At 42.1% G+C, this 17,746-nt stretch overlaps 1 protein-coding gene across 1 annotated transcript in view; it reads right to left on the bottom strand.

Annotated features, from left to right (window-relative positions):
• PLS1 (plastin 1) overlaps window positions 1–13,313 on the bottom strand; it is a 93,743-nt gene extending 80,430 nt beyond the window's left edge. Inside the window, exon 1 of the mRNA XM_024556326.4 lies at window positions 13,174–13,313. The gene's annotated coding sequence lies outside the window, so the exon portion shown is untranslated. The remainder of the gene's footprint in view (window positions 1–13,173) is intronic.
• Window positions 13,314–17,746: the final 4,433 nt, after the last annotated feature.

Genomic DNA, 17,746 nt, shown 5'->3' with positions numbered 1-17,746 from the left:
CGGAGGGGCCTTGAACATGGAGGTGCCATCTCTGCCAGCTGGTGGTAAAAATGTCCAGTAAGATAAGGACTCAAGCCTATGTCCCTTCATACATTCCTGACTTAAAACCACTGGAAACCCCGGATCCTGAGATAGACAGTAGGCTACAGACTCCCAGAGCCCTAGGTTCAATTCTCGGCTCAACCGCCAACAGCTGCGTAAGTCAGAGACACAGATTCTCTGAGCCTCGGTCCCTCCCCCTGCACAAGGCAGTTGTGAAGGTCAGTGGAACTGATGTAGGTGGAAGTACTCACTATATGTTAGACAGACTCTTGCTGCCTCAATGCCGTGGAATTCTCCTGAATCTGAGTTTCTGTTAACTTTATTACAAGCAAAACAATATTCCCAGTTATTTCAAGCAGTGAAAAATATACCTTTGCCTTTATCCTTAGATTAGATACTATGTAATGACAGTCTCAAAAATAAACTACTACTTAATCTGATTATCTTCAAGATGATCAAATCCTTGCTATGAAAATACATCTTGAGTTAAACATCTTGGTCATCTTGCAGAGACAACTGAATTGTTTAAATTCCTAAGAATTTCTTAAGTACACTTCTGCTCATTTCCAATTCTGTGATTGTGTATTTTTATACTTCAAGTGAATTGCTCTAATTTTTTTCATAGTAAAAGCCCATGTCACCACAACCTATTCATAAGGAAAAAAAGAAAAATGAGACAAATTCCAAAAGAGGGGCATCCTGTAATGTATCTACAACAAAGTTCACTCCTCAAAATTCTCCAGGTCATTAAAAAAAAAAATAACCCAGGACAGTCCGAGAACTGTCACAGCCAACAGAAGCCCACAGAGAAATGACAAGTAAATGTACGATATCATAAGTGGGACCTTGAAACAAAAAAAGGACTTTAAGTTAAAATCTAGGAAAATATGGATAAACTATGTACTTCAGTTAAGAATACTATAATAATATTGGTTCACTAATTGTAACAAACACACCGTGCTGACGTAAAATGTCACTAAGAGGGTAAACTGTGTCAGTGTGGGAGCACACAGGACTTTGCTATCTGAATTTCTCGTAAATCAAAACGGTTCAAAAACAAAGTTTATACGAAAAGAAATGTCACCACAATGAGAGACCACTTCACACCCACTAAGATGGCCTTAAGCGAAAAGACAGACACTAAGAAGTGCTGATGGAGAACCTGGAACCTTCATCCATGGCTGGTGGGACGTAAAATGGCACAGTGATCTTGACAAAGAGTCTGGCAGTTCTTAAAAATGTTAAACATTGAGTTAACATATGACCTAGCCATTTCACTTCTAGGTATACGCCTAAGAGAAATAAAAATGTATGCTCTCCAAAATGACTGGTTCACAAATCTCATAGCAGCATTATTCATAATAGCCGAAATGCAGAAATAACTCAACTGTCCATCAGCTGAGGAATGGATAAGTAAAATGTGGTAGATCTAGGCAATGGAACATTATTCAGCCATAAAGAGTAAAGTGTTGAAGCTAAAATGTGAATAAAGCTTGAAAACACTATGCGAAGTGAAATAAGCCAGACACAAAAGGCCACATATTGTATGATCCGCATATACGAAATCTCAAGAATATGCAAATTTATAGACAGAAATTAGATGCGTTATAGCCTGGACAGGGTGAAGGAGGGGGTGCAATAAGAAATGAGGAACAAGTGCTAATGGATACAGGGTGATAAAAACATTCTAAAACTGTACCTCTTAAGTGAGTGAACTAAACCTCAATGAAGTTATTTTTAAAAACAATTACATCCTGTGCACCAAGAACACCAATGGAACACCATTTAATACCACTCAAGGCAAAGATTTTGACAATGTCTGGTTGATATGAAACCCTGAAGGTCCCTGAGAAATCTTGCTGCTTGCTTTGGTAACACCCTCGTACCATGTCCAAGGGCACGGCGCCTGGAAGGAACCTGTGCACATGGAAGGTCTGACTGGGCAACATCTGCAACATCAGGCCTCCCTACATTGTCCCCAGGGTGTGAAACAGGATTCAAAAGAATGTTCCCACTGATATTTAATCAACTAATTTGCAAAAATGTCTATCATTATGTATCCTTTCAGTACACCATCTCGGAATGTAGTCATTTCCTCCGAATTACTAGAAAATTACAATGTTTTCCATTCTCCCATTATACTGTTCTAATCCTACAAGAAATGTAATACTAACCTTGCAGAAATACATCAATAAAAACTTAATGTCCAACAGCACAACATACAAAAGTAGAATCTGTGAGTAAAAATTTAGAAAGCTTAATCTCTTTTATCTTACATATTTGTGATGCATATTAGCAGGAAATATAATAATTGTAAAAACAAAACTACTTTGTTCAAAATGAAAGGGATAAAGTTTTCCTCTTCCCATGTTAATCAAGTCGAATTTCATGAATCAAAAACTGAATTACTGTTAACATTTAAGAAAGTAAAGCCTAAGGTAGAATAAAGTAACTTCTGGTTTTTGTTTTTAATTAAACTGTGGGAAAAACAGATACACCAGCTTCCAGCAGATCAGTGTATTCATACACAGTGCTATGTTCCTCTCCTACTCCTAACCTGCTTTCTCCTAAAACAAAAGATACTTTGAGAGAAACAGAACCTCAGTTGATTTGAAAGCTGAAATCACTTTTACATGTAAGGATTATTTATATGTAAAACATTATTATTACAAATATTATTTAATTTATTTCTGCAATAGTTTAGAATGCATATGAATCTACAAAGATCCTTATACTTTGAATTCAAGCTATGCAGCTGCCTCTTGGATGAGGCTGGAGTATCTCTCAAAATTTACTGTCAGTAAAACATATAAAAGGGTTAATAGTCTAAATACAAGGATCTTAAGTCTCTAGTCTACAAGCGAGTAGAAGCTAGAAAGTATTAGGTACGTGGGTGAGGAGGGGATTGGTACAGCTTCACATATTCCTTCATTCCTTCTTATCTCCCACCCCTTCGGCAGCTAACCAAGTGCCTGCCATGCGTCAGGCAGTGCATCAGGCAGCGGGGCCACAAAGTGAGAAAGACACAATCCTGCCTCTGTGACCCCAGATGTGGACAGAAGAACTCAGAACAGAATCAATCTTAGTATGAGAAGATTCTGATCTAAAATGTGTATGCTATCTTTCTACTTAACACATTTGATCTTATTTAATCCACACAAAACAGAACAAACTACAACAACCAAGGTTCAGACAGGCTGAACGACTGGGAGGTTCTCCCACCCATGGAACCTCTCAGCTGTGGACCTTGGGCAAAGCGAGTGAGTCGTCACCTCTGTCCTACTCACTGTTGCCTCTTCTGACATCAGCTGACAAGTGGCAGCACCAGGGTGACAACTTCTACTTAAAAATCCACCTTTTTTTCTTTTCCCACCACAATGTAGCTCTCTGCACAGGATGCTTTTTAGGAAACACACATGGAAGATTCTCAAAATCTCCAACGAAACACAAATGACTTCCCCAGCTGTGGGCATTCCCCTTAAAAAATGACCACAAGGGAACCCCCTGGCCTTTGTGCCCTCTGATCTCCAGACAAGCTCCTCAGCATTGAACCAGTCGATATTTTTGAATTTATAGCTAAAGTACTTCTGAAGAGAGACCACAATGCTATTGGAATCACTCAAAGTCAGCCTGAGAGGATCTGCTCAGGACACTGTATTTATAGCCTTAGGTTTAACATGTGAAGTCTCCTGCTTCACAGAACAAATACTATAATCACTAAACCTAGTGATACATTCATTTATGTATTTATTGTTGTGATTCCTTTATTTTTGTCTCATCTTTATAATCTGTCTCTCAGAATTTGAAATTGGTTATTCCTTTATATATTGCATATTTTTGAAAGACAGAGAAACCTTTAATGATGAATTAATTTTCACAAGTCTTGAAAAATACATATTGAAATGAGAACCAGGAAAAAGCATTTTTAAATCAATGCACTGTAAAAAATGAGGTTCCTCCTCCTCTGGTGTGTTTGGAGGTAAGAAGCTGGCAGGCAGGGTAAGCCAAGATAAGCCTACAACTCAACACTGCCTCCAGAATAAGTCCAAATCCCCCAACCCCATGTTCAAAATGTCCCAGTCTCCCAGCACTTCCCAGAATGAACCAGAGTACTCACCAAGGCCGAAGATGCACTTCCCCGTTGCAGTTCTGTTCGGAGGTTCGGCTGCCCCTCTGTCTGGAATGCCTCTCCCTGTTACACCCCCGCTCACCACTCTCTGCCTGGTGAGCACCTGCCCACCCTTCAGTGCTGAATTTGAATGCCCCGTCCTCCATTATTTTCTTCATGTAGATATGCTCCCTCATTTCAAAGCGTTTACAAAGCTGCATAAAACAGCAATTTTCAACCAGTGCGCCACAAGAATTTTAAAACATGCAATATCTGACTATTTAGTCAGGGGTACCAGCCTCTTTTCCCTTAGATTGTCAAATAAGAAAAGGACAACCGCCAACACAACAATAGCCAACAGTTTAAATGAATCCAAAGTATACCTATTTTTTGTCAGATCAGCAAAAAACATATTTTTGGTGTGCCACAGACTTTTAGTAGTAATTAGTTTATGTGTGCCGTGAGAGAAACACAGTTGAAAATCGCTGGCATAAAACAGCAGAAGGCAGCATAAACCACCATCCTCTCCTCTCTGCCCGCCCGCGCTAACTACTACAGTGAAAAGCGAACCTTCCGTCTCAGTTCTGCCACACCTGGTTTCCACCACCCTTACTGCTCTCGGCACCAGCTGCCTCGTGCTAGAACCACGAGTTCACGCGTGTTTAATCTTCCCACAAGACTAGATGCTTTTTGAGGGCAGGGAAGGAACTTTCTGCAATTGTGTGAGTTCTAGCTATTCCAAACATACTTGTTGAAAAAGTTTAACATTATGTCCACATCAACAAAATAAAACCCCAATACATACATACCCCTTGAGTATACTAGTCATTCGTAATTGGTTTGGGTCGGCTCCTGCCATCATCTAACTGATGTTGGCTGCTCAGTCTTCTGCGGGTAGAATGGCCACTCTGGCTGAACAGCAGTTATAAAACATGAAACACAAGAAAAAGGCTGGCTTCTTGGCCAGGAAGGGAGTGGGGGTTACAGAGCCACATAAGAAACTTCCAGAGCACAGCAAGGGGCACAAGGCCACACACACTTGGTAAATGAGACTAATTAAAAAACAATACAATAACCAAAAAAACCACGAATCATCAATTTTGTGACAATAGTCAAGTTTCAAGAAAACCTTTTTTCCTAGATCATCCATCTCACACCCCTCTGCTGTGGCTGGGTGGCTCCCAGACCATCAACTTCAGCGTTCTGTAGGAACTGGCTGAGACAAAACTCTCTGGCTCCCACCCCAGACCTAAAGAATGAGAAATTCTGGAGCTGGAACCCAGGAATCCGTTCCTTAACAAGCTCTCCAGGTGATTTTTATGCAAGGTCAGGTTTTAGAAACATTAAAAGACCTGCAGTTTCCTGAATGGGCCAGCTTTTTTCCATCTCCATGCTTTTGCTCACGATATCCTTTCCCCCATGGAATGCTATTTCCTCTATTCTCTGTAGATTGAACTTTCCTTTCAAGGCTAGGCTCAAAAGTCTCGACACCTTCATCAACCCATGGAACAGAACTAACTACTCTGCATTTGTGCTCCCCCAAGGCTTCCCTCTGCCCGTCCCCCTGGTGCCCACCCCTGTCACCAGCTGTCCCCATGTCAGCCTCCTCCACCTGACCGAGAACCCAGGTTACATGGACTGTGCCTCACTCACAGCCCTGCCCCCAGACCAGCTCCCTCTACTTGATCACATCCCTTTGATTTTTGCAGAGGAAAGAAAATATTTTTCTGGAACAAGCCTGTGATTAACAAGAAGAAGGCTGAGAGGCATCCAACCCCTCTCCCCACCGTGGAAATAAATATCCTCTTGAGTGAAACCTGAAGTTTAGGGGGCAGCCGAGACATCACTTAAAGCACTGCACTGTCAAAAAACATATTTAGGTTTTGATAAATGTCAAATATAAGTTTCATGAAGAAATTATTCCCTCTGGTCAGTAAAAGAAAAAATAGGAATTGGAAGAGCACTAGGTTTGGGGCCAGTCTGAAGCTCCAAGAGGACAGGGACCCTACATATGTCTTGGCCATGCTATGGTCCCACTGTTGAGTCCTCACTGTGTCAACTTAGAAGACACAGGTGGGAGTTCCACCTTTGCCACTTCCCAGCCAAGTAACCTCAAACAAACAAGTATTCTCAAAGTCTGGCTGCTTATCAGTGGAAGACGACCAAGTCAGACATTCGTTATTGTTATTATAATAAAAACCTTACTGCTTTACCTTGCAGTTCACTAATTTCTCTCATGTGCAATGAGTTGCTGAATCATCACACCTGCAGTTAAAGAGGCCTCCTCCATGATGGGGTCAGAAAAAGCAGCACCAACTTTGACTTACCATCCACAGCCCTGATCACAAGCCGACCGACCTGAACTTTAAATTACCATAAGGAACTCATTCTGACTGGCCACTAAACATTCAGAGATTCTTAGATTACCTCTTTCCACGGACCATGATCCTGGCTTAACTTGGCTGTTCGAGAATAAGAAAACGGACCAAGCAAATTGCTATTACTGTTATTTTTCCAGACTTAATTCACTTGCATGACAGCTTTTGCTAAAAAACATCTTTGGTTCTCTGTGAGCTGCATTTCCCGGCCGGCACCTCCCTGACCTGATAATACTTAAAACTCTTTAAGAACTGGGCCACTCTTGGAAGCGTCCCTGAGGCTAGAGTGTCCCCGTGAAGCTAAACCTGAGGACAGAGCAGGGGAAAGGGGACTTCACAGCAACAGAATGCTGACAGCGTTGGAGTGAGGGAACGCGGGAGTCTTTGGGGATTGTTGGTTTGTCCTCAAAAGTTGTAAATACTAACCTGATACCCAGCTGAAGGTTCAATTACGTACTCACTTGATATTGTCTTTCCACCCAAGTATTGATGAATAGCAGAGATTCATTTATCAAACCTCAAAATTATAGTTTGTAATGATTTTTTTCTATAAAGTACACAGTGAGTATATATTATTGAGGGCAAAAAAAGAAAAAAGAAAAACCAATATAGCCATAAAAAATAGCATTTAAGATACAAGTGAAATGAGTAAAAAAGTGTACTTGTGCCTTTGATCATTCACTGTAAATGAGTTGGTTCTGAACCTACTTCTCTTTTATTTCAACATTTTAATCTAGATTATAAGCACCAGCTATGGGAATAATGTGTAAATAAAGCTGGTACTTTCTATCTAAGGCATTCAAATTGCTTGATCAACATCAGTTTTCGGTCAAAGGCTGTCATGCGTTACTTTGGATTTTATGATTGTGACCTGTGAGTTTAGGTTTACTGATTTATTCACCAGTAAAGAGGGTGCCACATGGGAATTCATTGTTGGGGAGAAGGTTTAGAAAAACAGACCTTGGCCCAAGGCATAATTAACAGGTCTGATTTTTCTACACACATTTACCAATGTTTTAAACTCAAATTCCATCCAAATTCTATTTTGACAGTGCTGGGAAACTCTCACGTTTCTTGGTTCTCCAACAAACAGAAGGGGATTTTGTCGTTTTTTATTAAAAATGCGCTATTTCCTGGGACTAGACCTTTACACCATTTAATTTATTGAGTTTTTCATAATAAAGTAAATCTAGTTTCCTCTAGTACTTTCAGTCTCTCAGGTCAACCATTCCCCCAAACCTTTTGCTTTTTATCACAAAGGAAGTGCTCCTCCACAGAACCCCTGCCCCCTTACTCACACATTCATCCCCTCCCTATCAGAAAAGCCGGCTTCTCACGTGCTTTGTGCAGCGTGTCTGTGTGCAGTCAGCCGCCATCCACATATTCTCATGGTTTTGTAGCTCTGGATTGCTCAGAAGAGCAATCATAAAAATGGAGTTCATTACAAAGTCCACAGTCCCCTTCACAGCTGGACTTCATGAACAAACTATCTGTATGTCCACGAGAAAATATAATTTCTGATGAAATAAATGTTTTAAATAAAAGAAAGGCTCTCCTAATCCTCACTCCACTCTCACCCTTCCTGTGTGCACAGTATTACTACACAGCAACTTGCTTTCACAGCAGCCATACTGTGTGCTTCTCACCAGAAAAGGCAATCAGGGACTTTCCCACACAGCGGTACTGAAAAGAAGATGATCAAAGTTAACACAGCCACAAGTCTCAAGCGATTTATATATGTCAGCAAAATGTCCAGCAATCAAATTGAAAACCATTTTGTAACCAATCAACCCAGACGGAGCGCAAAGGCCTCTTTCTCCTCCTCCCTGATTTTCATCATTATCAAGAATAAACTGTTGATTCAGATCTTTGTTCAGGGGAAGAGCTGGGTGGTGTGATAAGTTCCTGGATGTTGAGATGAGTAATGAGTGAAGGCCCCAGCAGATGGCCTTTCCTTTCACATCTGAGCACAGGCCCTGAGGGTGCACAGAACCGGCTAGGAGGAGGAGCAGAAGCAGGAAATGGAAAGAGGCCTGGACAGCACCAGGTCACCAGGTAGGGTGGGGATAACACTCTCAGCTGGATTCCATTTGGAAACCCTTAAGCGATTAATTAGGTTCATGTGTGTGTGAGGGGGTTTGGGGGTTAATATCTTCTCATAGCCAACTCCACTGGTCCAATTTGGTGCCTGCTAGTCCTGCCTCTAAAACTTGTCTCCGACCTGGGGCCTTACCTGCGGTATCTACACACATCCCCAACGGCAACAAGTCCACAGTGACTTCAGAACTTCCTGATATTGAGGGATCCAGAAGAAGGTGCTTAGGTCTGGATTCTCCCTGGGGGTTTTGACCATAGTTCAAAGGCCTGAGATCAGGTTAAGGGTCAAGACCCACAGACTGGAAATTTCGGAGCGCCCAGCAGTGGATCCTACCACCCCCAGGGAAAAAAGTCCTCACAAATCTGGCCATCTTGCAGTCCGTTGGTTCATACACAGGGCTTCCCACACACCCCGACTCCAGAGGTATCTCCTAGGTCACTACCAACTCACCTTCATCACCCCAGTCCCTCCTGTAAGAGGGAGGAAGCAGAACAGAAATAGCTTTATGGTGCACCCAGAGAAAGAGTTGCTGTCTCCCCCTCCAGGAGAGCTTCAAGACTAAAAAGGAGATGAAGACTATGTGGAATAATTTTAAAAACAAACAAAAACAGAAAGATTCATCACTGTGATTTTGTTTCTTAGATGAAAGTCTGGCTCATAGAATGTTGGGAGTTTCACCAGCCAAAATCTACCTGCCAAAATCCAACCATTCTGAATGGGTGCAGCCTAAGCATCTGTCAGGGTTATTACAGATAACATTTTGTATTTTGTTAAGATACTTATTTAAGCTCTCAGTGCATGAGGTCAGGCAGGGTTGGAATCAAAGCTCAGTTCAGCCACATGTCAACTGTGTGTTCTCAGAAATGTGATTTTATCTAAGCCTCAGTTTTCTCATCTGTAAAATAGCAATAATAATTGCATCAATCTTATAGGATGGTTTGTTAAGATTAACTGACATATTGCTTGTGAAATGTTTGGTAGTGTTCAGTACACTGGTCATGGAAAACATTCTATAATAATAGTTACTAATACTATTATTTGAAGAAAGTTATATAATATAGTCATTTTAACTCTAGATTTTAATATTTAGGCATTTTTTTTAAGTGTATGAGACATTAACTTCAACATACCACCTGATTTTGCATTTGGCTGTCCAAGCAATTTTAACCAATGTCCCGAATTTAAAGAAGTCAGGCCACTCCACCTGCCAACCGTGCCCTTCCCCCCAGGAAGCTGTGTCTCTGCCCTGAATTGCCCTCCCTTCCTAATACTTCTCCGAGGAAAAGCAGCACTGCCAGTGGAAGACAGTGACCGACTGCACGTGCGTGTGCCGCCCGACAGCTCAATGCAAAGGCTGTGTTTTCATTTGCAACCTCTGTTGTTCCAACTAAACAAATATTCCAAACCGGGATTTGGGTTCTGAGGAAGTGACTTCTGTCTTGTTTTTACATGTAGAGAGTATGATTACAATTCTCTTTCTCCCTCTCTCTCAACCTTGCACATACTTTCCTGGGTTACAAACAACACAGCCATCACTTAACACCTGCTCGTAGTGTACTGTCTCTACCAAACACACTCTCAGTCCAAGGCCTGTGGGCTGACCTGTTTACGTCTTCTGCCCCGACAAGCTAGGCTACAGTGACCTTTCCAGACAACTCCTCAACTCCCTCAAATGCAGATTCCCAAAAACCCCAGTCTCACCCCTCTCATCACTCTGTGTACTCAACCTTGAACTGGCCAGTCATCCCTTGTCTCATCTCTTCCAATGACAAGACATCCGCCCATCAGCCATCAAGTTCCTCCCTTTGGATTAATCTCCAAGGTCTTTAGATCCACAAAACATTTCAAACTGGAGCATCCTGCTACCAACTCAGTTCATCCTGGGGCCAACAACCTTGAAAAGTAAGGGTTAATGAAACAAGCACGGGGCTAGTAGTGAGAAAGCCTGAGTAGAGGCTCTGGCTATACCACTAACTAGCTTAGTTAAGCATATCTCAGTTCCTCCTCTATATAAGGAGGAAATGGTCTGGATAAAGTGGTACCTGACGGCTCTAAGATCCTAAATGCCCACCCTGTCCATGTCAAAATACACTGTTTATTCATCCATGTATTTATTCATGCAATAACTATTGAATGTCTAACACTGCAAAGCTACTGGGCCTGGAATTATGAGGGGTTAAAGATCATCTCCCAAAGAGCTTATCATCTAGGATGGTAGATAAGATAAACACATCAATAAATGCAAGAAACAGAAAGAAATAATGTCATAATTGGATGTACTTATAAGATAAAAAGAATATTACATGCCTATAACCAACACACCAAGCCTGAAACTAAAGTAATTTTCAACATATCTTTCACCAGATGCATTTCCTTCACATCATTTCTTAAGTCTGTACTCTCCACACTGCACTTAGCGTGACATGCTTAAATCCAGGCCTTGGGTGGGCAACAATCCCCTATGAAAATTTTACCTCTGTCCCCAGCACTTCCCTAACTGGTGTGTGATCTCTCATCTAAGTATGGGAATCAACCCATCAAACTGGTTTGACTTAACAACTGCTTGCTATAGCCATAAGGTGGCCTCCCCCTTATTACAGAACATCCACATCAAATCCCTTTAAAAACTCTCTGTGCTTCACTTCCTCCCTCCCACAAACAGTGGCTGAGAGCATAGTTTGTACTTTGTGCTGGGTGGGATGTCTAAGTCATAGACTTTAACCTCCAGGAGCTTACGCACTGGTCAGGAAGTTGGGGCATGCGCTGAAGCACAATTCAGAAATCTGAAAACAAGGGGGTTACTAGCCACACAGACAACAACATTAATGCTAGAGGCTTCAGGAGATGGAGAGCTACTTTCTGGCCACAGTAATCCAGGAAAGCTTCTAGGAAGAGGTCACACCTGAGCTGTTCCTGGCAGTATGGGCAGGACTTCAGGGAGGGCAGCAAACAGGTATTCCGGCCCATGGGCCCAATGAGACAGAGACAAAGAAGGAGGGCAGTTTCACCACCAGCAAATAGTTAGTGGGGTTTGGATGAAAGAGTACTTTCTTTCTTTAGAAAGGATACTTGTTGAGAGAACTTCACAAAGTACTAGCAAGTTTAGTAGCAGGAATAACTAATAATCTGCCTAAGACTGACTACACAGGAGAAAGGTGTAGATGTTTAACAACCTAACCCAACTGTGAAGAGAGAATCAGCAGGGGGATGGTAGAAGGATTCCTGAAAATCAGAAAACCTGGGTCCCAGGCCCAGCTTTGCCAAGGAAGGGCTCCAGCAGCCACAGCCAGTCATTTAACCTCGTTGGTCTCAGTTTTCTCATTTGTAAACTGAAGCAGCTGACCTGGCTGACCTGGAAGGTCTCTGCAGTCCAGAACTAAACGAACTGTATATTATTTCTGCCATTAAAACATTCATCGTGGGGGTGGAGGGGAAATCAGGTAACATATTCCCTTTCCATGCAGGTTTCTCTTCTCCAACTAAACATTTCTTTTTCCTGAACTTATTAATTCTATGTATATGCCTCCCACGTCATAAATTTAAAACAACCTAAATAATGTTCTGTGTGTGTGTGCCTCGAGGCCTAAAATTTTGTTTAGGGCTCACAGGTTATCCAAGAAACTTGTGCAGTACAGCCTTAGCCTTGTAGGAGTGTAACCAATACTGCAGCGCCAGGAGAAAATACGTCTGTATAAGCCACAAAATGTGACAGGTAAATAAAGGGAAAAAAGTGAGAACTCTTGTTACCCATCTAAAAGACCACTTTCTTTTAATAGCACCAAATGAGGTCTGGAATAATAGTTACAAAGAAAAGTAAGGGGGAGGGGATCCTAAATTTTAGAAAGTCTCTACTTAAAAATGCAGCTAACCTTGGCCAGGTAGCTCAGTTGGAGCATTGTCCTGATGCACCAAAGTTGTGGGTTCCATTCCCCCCTCAGGGCACATACAAAAACCAACCAATGAATGTATAAATAAGTGGAACAACAAATCCATGTCCTCTCCCGTTCTTGCTCTGAAATCAATCATTAAAAAAAAAATTTTGATGCAGAAAGTTTTTGGCACTGAAATTCGCTGTAAGTTTGCTTTTTTAATGCCGCATGCAGAGGCGCGCTGCTCCCGGAAAGACACCAAACCCAGAAACCACGGGTGCGATTTCACTCCAGTCCTACTGATCCCAGGCACCAAAAGGCGAACAAACCCGCACGGTGTTCAAGCCAAACAGGCTGGATCAGAAAACTGCTGCTGCTGCTGCAGCCATCCACCCGAAGTTTAAGACAGAGAGGAAAACAGCAAAGTTAACAAAACGCCTAACTTCACACAGGGAATCATAACACAGTTACCAGGTTTACTGTGTAAGCAGCACACACCGGCATACACAACTTAACACCTGCCCGAGAAGGGCAGGAGAGCACCCGGACGCCTCCTCGAGAGCGGGGGAAACCTGGACAGACTCCCCTCACGCCGCTGTGCGCCAGCGGCGAAGTGAAGCTTTGTGCTCCGCCTGTGGGTTCAGCCCCCCTCGGGCACCCCACCGCCAAGCCCCGTACCTCCAGCGGTCGTGCTGCCGGCGCCCGCAGGTCCCCTCTGCTGCTACCTTGCTGCGCTCTCCTGCTGCGCTCACGCCACTGCGCATGCCCGGCCGGCACCTAGGGCCAGCAAACTCGTAGTCCACTTGCCGGGTTTTGGCTGCAGCTCCCAGGGAGAAGGACCCGATCCTACAGCGTCGGTTCAGCTGGAGCGTGCTGGGAGCGGCGTGGGGACAATTGGACGAGCGTTGCGGAAACGTTACCCAGCTGCCCAGGCACGCAGCATTTACGCTGCTCCCAGCCTAAAGGTGATTACCTACATCTCTGGAATTGGCTTAGCACAGTGGTTCTCACTGGAGTTGTTAAAACACAGATTTTCAGAGTTGCAGATTCAGTTGGTCTAAGTGAGGCCCAACAATTTGCATTTCTAAATTTTCTCAGGGAAAACTGTTGCTACTGGTCCCCATACCAGCTTTGCAAACCGCTGGTCTAGAGAAAAGGGGATAGTTTTCTCTCCCCCTCCCATTTTGGGGATTTCACAAAAACATTTCCTCTTCATTTAACACCCCCACCTGCTTTAAAAATAAGTAAATAACTACACCTCACACTCAAACAAAGGTGGGATGTTTCCTCTAGCACGTGAATCAAGTAAATGGAACGTTGCCCCAACAGTGCTCCATAGTTTGCTAGTGAATTATCCTTGTGGTCACTTCAGCTCTGCCCCAGCAAACAAAAGGGGTCCATATTTTGCTGCCCCTTTAACTCAGTTTAAGTCCAGTGTGACTCCTCAGTACCTAGCACAGTACTGGGTACAAAATAGGTACCCAAGAAATCTTGAAAAGATATCAGTAGGGCTGGAGAGATAGGAAGATGTTGAAATTATTTTAGGAACCCAAATGAACTGGTAAGCAAATATGGAAGTACGTGGGCCAGGTTTGGGAAGGATAGGGATTTTTTCCCTGCCTTTCACCTACAGAAATCGGTGGATTTAGTATCCTTATCTGAGCCCAGATATACAGAAGGAGTTGAATATGTAAGTTCTCACAAAAATATTTCTTAAAAAGTTAAACATACATCTGCCATACAAGCCCACCATTCCGTTTGTGCGTGAGAAGGGGCTTCTGCAATAAAACTTACCAGTCCAGTGGCAGAAAGTAACCTCACAGGGTGATCCGATCAACTCCTAGCTAGGCAGATCAAGGTAGATAGTCCCCCAGGCATATAACTTTTTTAGTAAAAGGTTTATCTTCCCCTTACACAAGCTCTTTCCAGTTGTTCTTCAGGCATCTAAATTAACACACATCTGAAATGCCAGAGTATTCTTCGGAGTATTTTTTCAGACCCCTCTGAAGTACCCGACCTCAAGAAAGCCCATAACCTGAACTCTCCTGTAATCAAATCCATGCCTCGCTTTCTCCCACCTCCATGTAATTTTCCTTATGTTCCCTTCTTAATTCCAAATGTGTCATTCTCCAGAACATTTGAATTCTTGCTTCCCTGCAATTGTCCTAAATTTGGCTCACGTAAACTCATATAAAGATTCTCTACAGGTTTGGATGTCTCTTAAATTGACACAATCATAGGTATTACCCAAGAGAAATTAAAACATATGTTCAGCCCTGGCCAGTGTTGCTCAGTTGGTTAGAGCATTGTCCTATAAATCGAAAGGTTGCCAGTTTGATTCCAGGTTGGGGTACATACCTAGGTTGTGGGCTTGGTCCCCAGTCAGGGTGCATAGGACAGTCAACTGATTGATGTTTCTCTCACATCAGTGTTTCTCTCCCTCTCTGTCCCCTGCCCCTTTCCCTCTCTCTAAAATCAATAAACATGTCCTCTAGTGAAGATATAATAATAATAATAATAACAATAATAATAATTTCCTAAAAAATGTCTAAATACAGACTTGAACATGAATGTTTACAGAAGCTTTTTTCACAATAGTCACAAACCAAAAGAACTCAATGTCCATCAGTAGGTTAATGGATAAACAAATTGTGGTACATCTTTGCAATGGAATACTGCTCAGCAAAAGAAAAGAAAAGAAAGAAAAAGGAGGGAGGGAGGGAGGGAAGAGACTCATACATGCTTCAACATGGAGAAATCTCAAAATCATTATGCTGAGTAGAAGATGCCAGAGACAAATGTGTGATTTCATTTATATAGAGAATCCAAACTGACCTATACTGATAAAAAGCAAATCAGTAGTGTCCTGAAGTCAGGAGTGGAGGGAGGGAGGGGCTGGAAAGGGGCAGTGAAAAAATATTTTGGGGGATCATGGAAACCTCCTCTTGATTGTAGTGAGATTTCATAGGCGTATACACTGTCAAAACTACCATAAATTGTGCACTTTAAATTAAAAGTCTGGAACACCCAATTCTAAAAGTTACAAACCCCAGATTTGACTTGTAAATGTATTGCTGATAAAACTAAGGTATTTTCCAAAAGTACTCCCCAAGTATAAAACAGTAAACAGTATATCATTAGAAATGTACACCAGTGAATAATAAAGAAAATTGTCTGCTGAACTGATTATAGCACTAACAATCAGAAATAAGGTTTCCAAACTGTGTTTCCAAGAGCCGGGGTGTTATGGATATGATAAATGAGCAGGGCTCTGGGTCGAGGCCCCAGTCCAGCCAGCACGCTATCACTTCCAGACTGGGGTACCCTCTGAGATTCTACTTGATAAATGGTTCCACTGGTACCTAAAAGAGCAATAGTTTAGTGGGCACAAGCACTCTGGTCATCAAAAGCATACAGTCTAGTTGTGATAACCATATGTTTCAGTTTTTCCCAAATAGTTCCAAATTAAAAATTTCTTTATCAAATGAATTTATATCCAAGCATGTGTTTCAACTGATGGTTGAAAAAAATAATATCAACTGAAATTGAAATAAGGATAATTTTCTGGCTCTTCTATCGCTTATGTAAAATTTTAGTAATATAATATTAATAATAAATGTTAACAACACAGCTAAGAGTTTTTCACTCTTACTATGTACCAATAACTGTGTTAAGCACTTTAGAACATTTTTTCATTGAATATCCATGACAACCATAAGGTATTCTCTTTTTATAGGTAAGGAAGGCACAAAATATTATTTTCTCAAAATACAGCTAAATAAAGACTAAAAACTGAATTGAAAACCGTATTTTATACAAATACAACCTTTGCTGATTTCGTACGTTAGGGCATAGAAGGGCGATCAGGCAGCTTATTACATCCTCCATCCTCCCCCACACTTGCCCATCCTTATTTGAAAAAACTAAAATCAGGTGCAAAAGCAGAAACAGATGGGCCGTATGAAAAGAGCTGTAGAGAGTCGGGGAGACTGTTCACTGTCCCCAAATAGGTTTTTGTTTATGACGTATGGGTGGGTAATCCTGCTTTTGAAAAGTTCTCATTATGCCATTTTATTTTTATGAAAGACCTACAATAGTACTTGTTTTTGCTAACTGAAAGAAATCTGAAGAGGACCTTTGCTTTTAGAAAAAGAAAAGAGAAGAAAAAACAGCGTTCGGCATTCGTTTTGCAGCAGCCCTTACACAGGCGAGAACACCTGAGCAGCAAGAGTGGCCACGCCCAGCTCCCTTTCCAGGAACCACACGCGCACCTCTGCATCAGTCCGCCATAGCTTTGAACTGTGTCTGTGAGCATCTGGGTTTTACCTGGTATTATTTTGTGCATCGTTAGCAACATTGCCCTAAGGCTTCAGAAAAGCCTAAGAGAACACGTAAGGATATTACATTTAGTGTAAAACTCTAATTAAGCATATTCGATATGATTTGGTAAGTTATTTGGGCGATCTGGGAATGCTAAAAATTTTTTCCATATAAATTAGTGGTATTTGTTTCTTTGTTTTGTTGTATCCCGAACGCGAGCAGAAAATCAAATGGAGACATGTGGAGTGCACTTAGATGGTACTTTATTTTTACCTGCGCAGGGACGAACTCCCAGGGTGCCCGTTAAGGCTGCAAAGGGGAGTCCCGCCGAACGCTCACAGGCTAGCTCTTTTATAGGGTGAGAAGCAAGCAAGCAAGTTACAAAAGCGGGAGTTGCGGTTATCTCTGCCTAGCTCTGGGGTCAGGAGGAACTATCCGTCTGTCTCCTGTTGATAAGAACCATCTGTCTGTCCCACTTAATTTGTACCCTCAGTTTAAAGATAAGGGTCCAGACCTGAGATGAGTCTGGCACCCAAAGCTCCATGGCCCTCCAACCAATTGGCTGTAACTCAGAACAAGCCCTCTGCAAATCACGTATTGTTCACCCTTACTTTGGCCGACAATGTTGTTTCTCTCCCCTATCTATTCTGGTGACTTTCAAGAGGTTTTCTGCTTAGCAATGCTTATAATTGCCTAGCCCTCTTTCCTAGCTCTCAACAGTTTTACTCCATTTTGACGTATGAAAACTTTCATAGGAAGGCTCTACTATTGGATAGTGGTAAAGCCTGTATTTATGCAATGATGGCATATCAAAATAATGGGAAATTATGGACTAGTCAGTACCAGATACCGTGGATTGCCCCAGCTTTCTCCTTGGATGCCTTCATAGATAGTCAAAATTACGTTTCCCAGATTCACTTTTAGTTAGGGG

Source organism: Desmodus rotundus, chromosome 2, assembly GCF_022682495.2.
Source record: "Desmodus rotundus isolate HL8 chromosome 2, HLdesRot8A.1, whole genome shotgun sequence".
NCBI classification, from domain to species: Eukaryota; Metazoa; Chordata; class Mammalia; order Chiroptera; family Phyllostomidae; genus Desmodus; species Desmodus rotundus.
The sequence above is the reverse complement of the archived record's forward strand: the minus strand, read 5'-3'. Positions and strand labels throughout refer to the sequence as shown.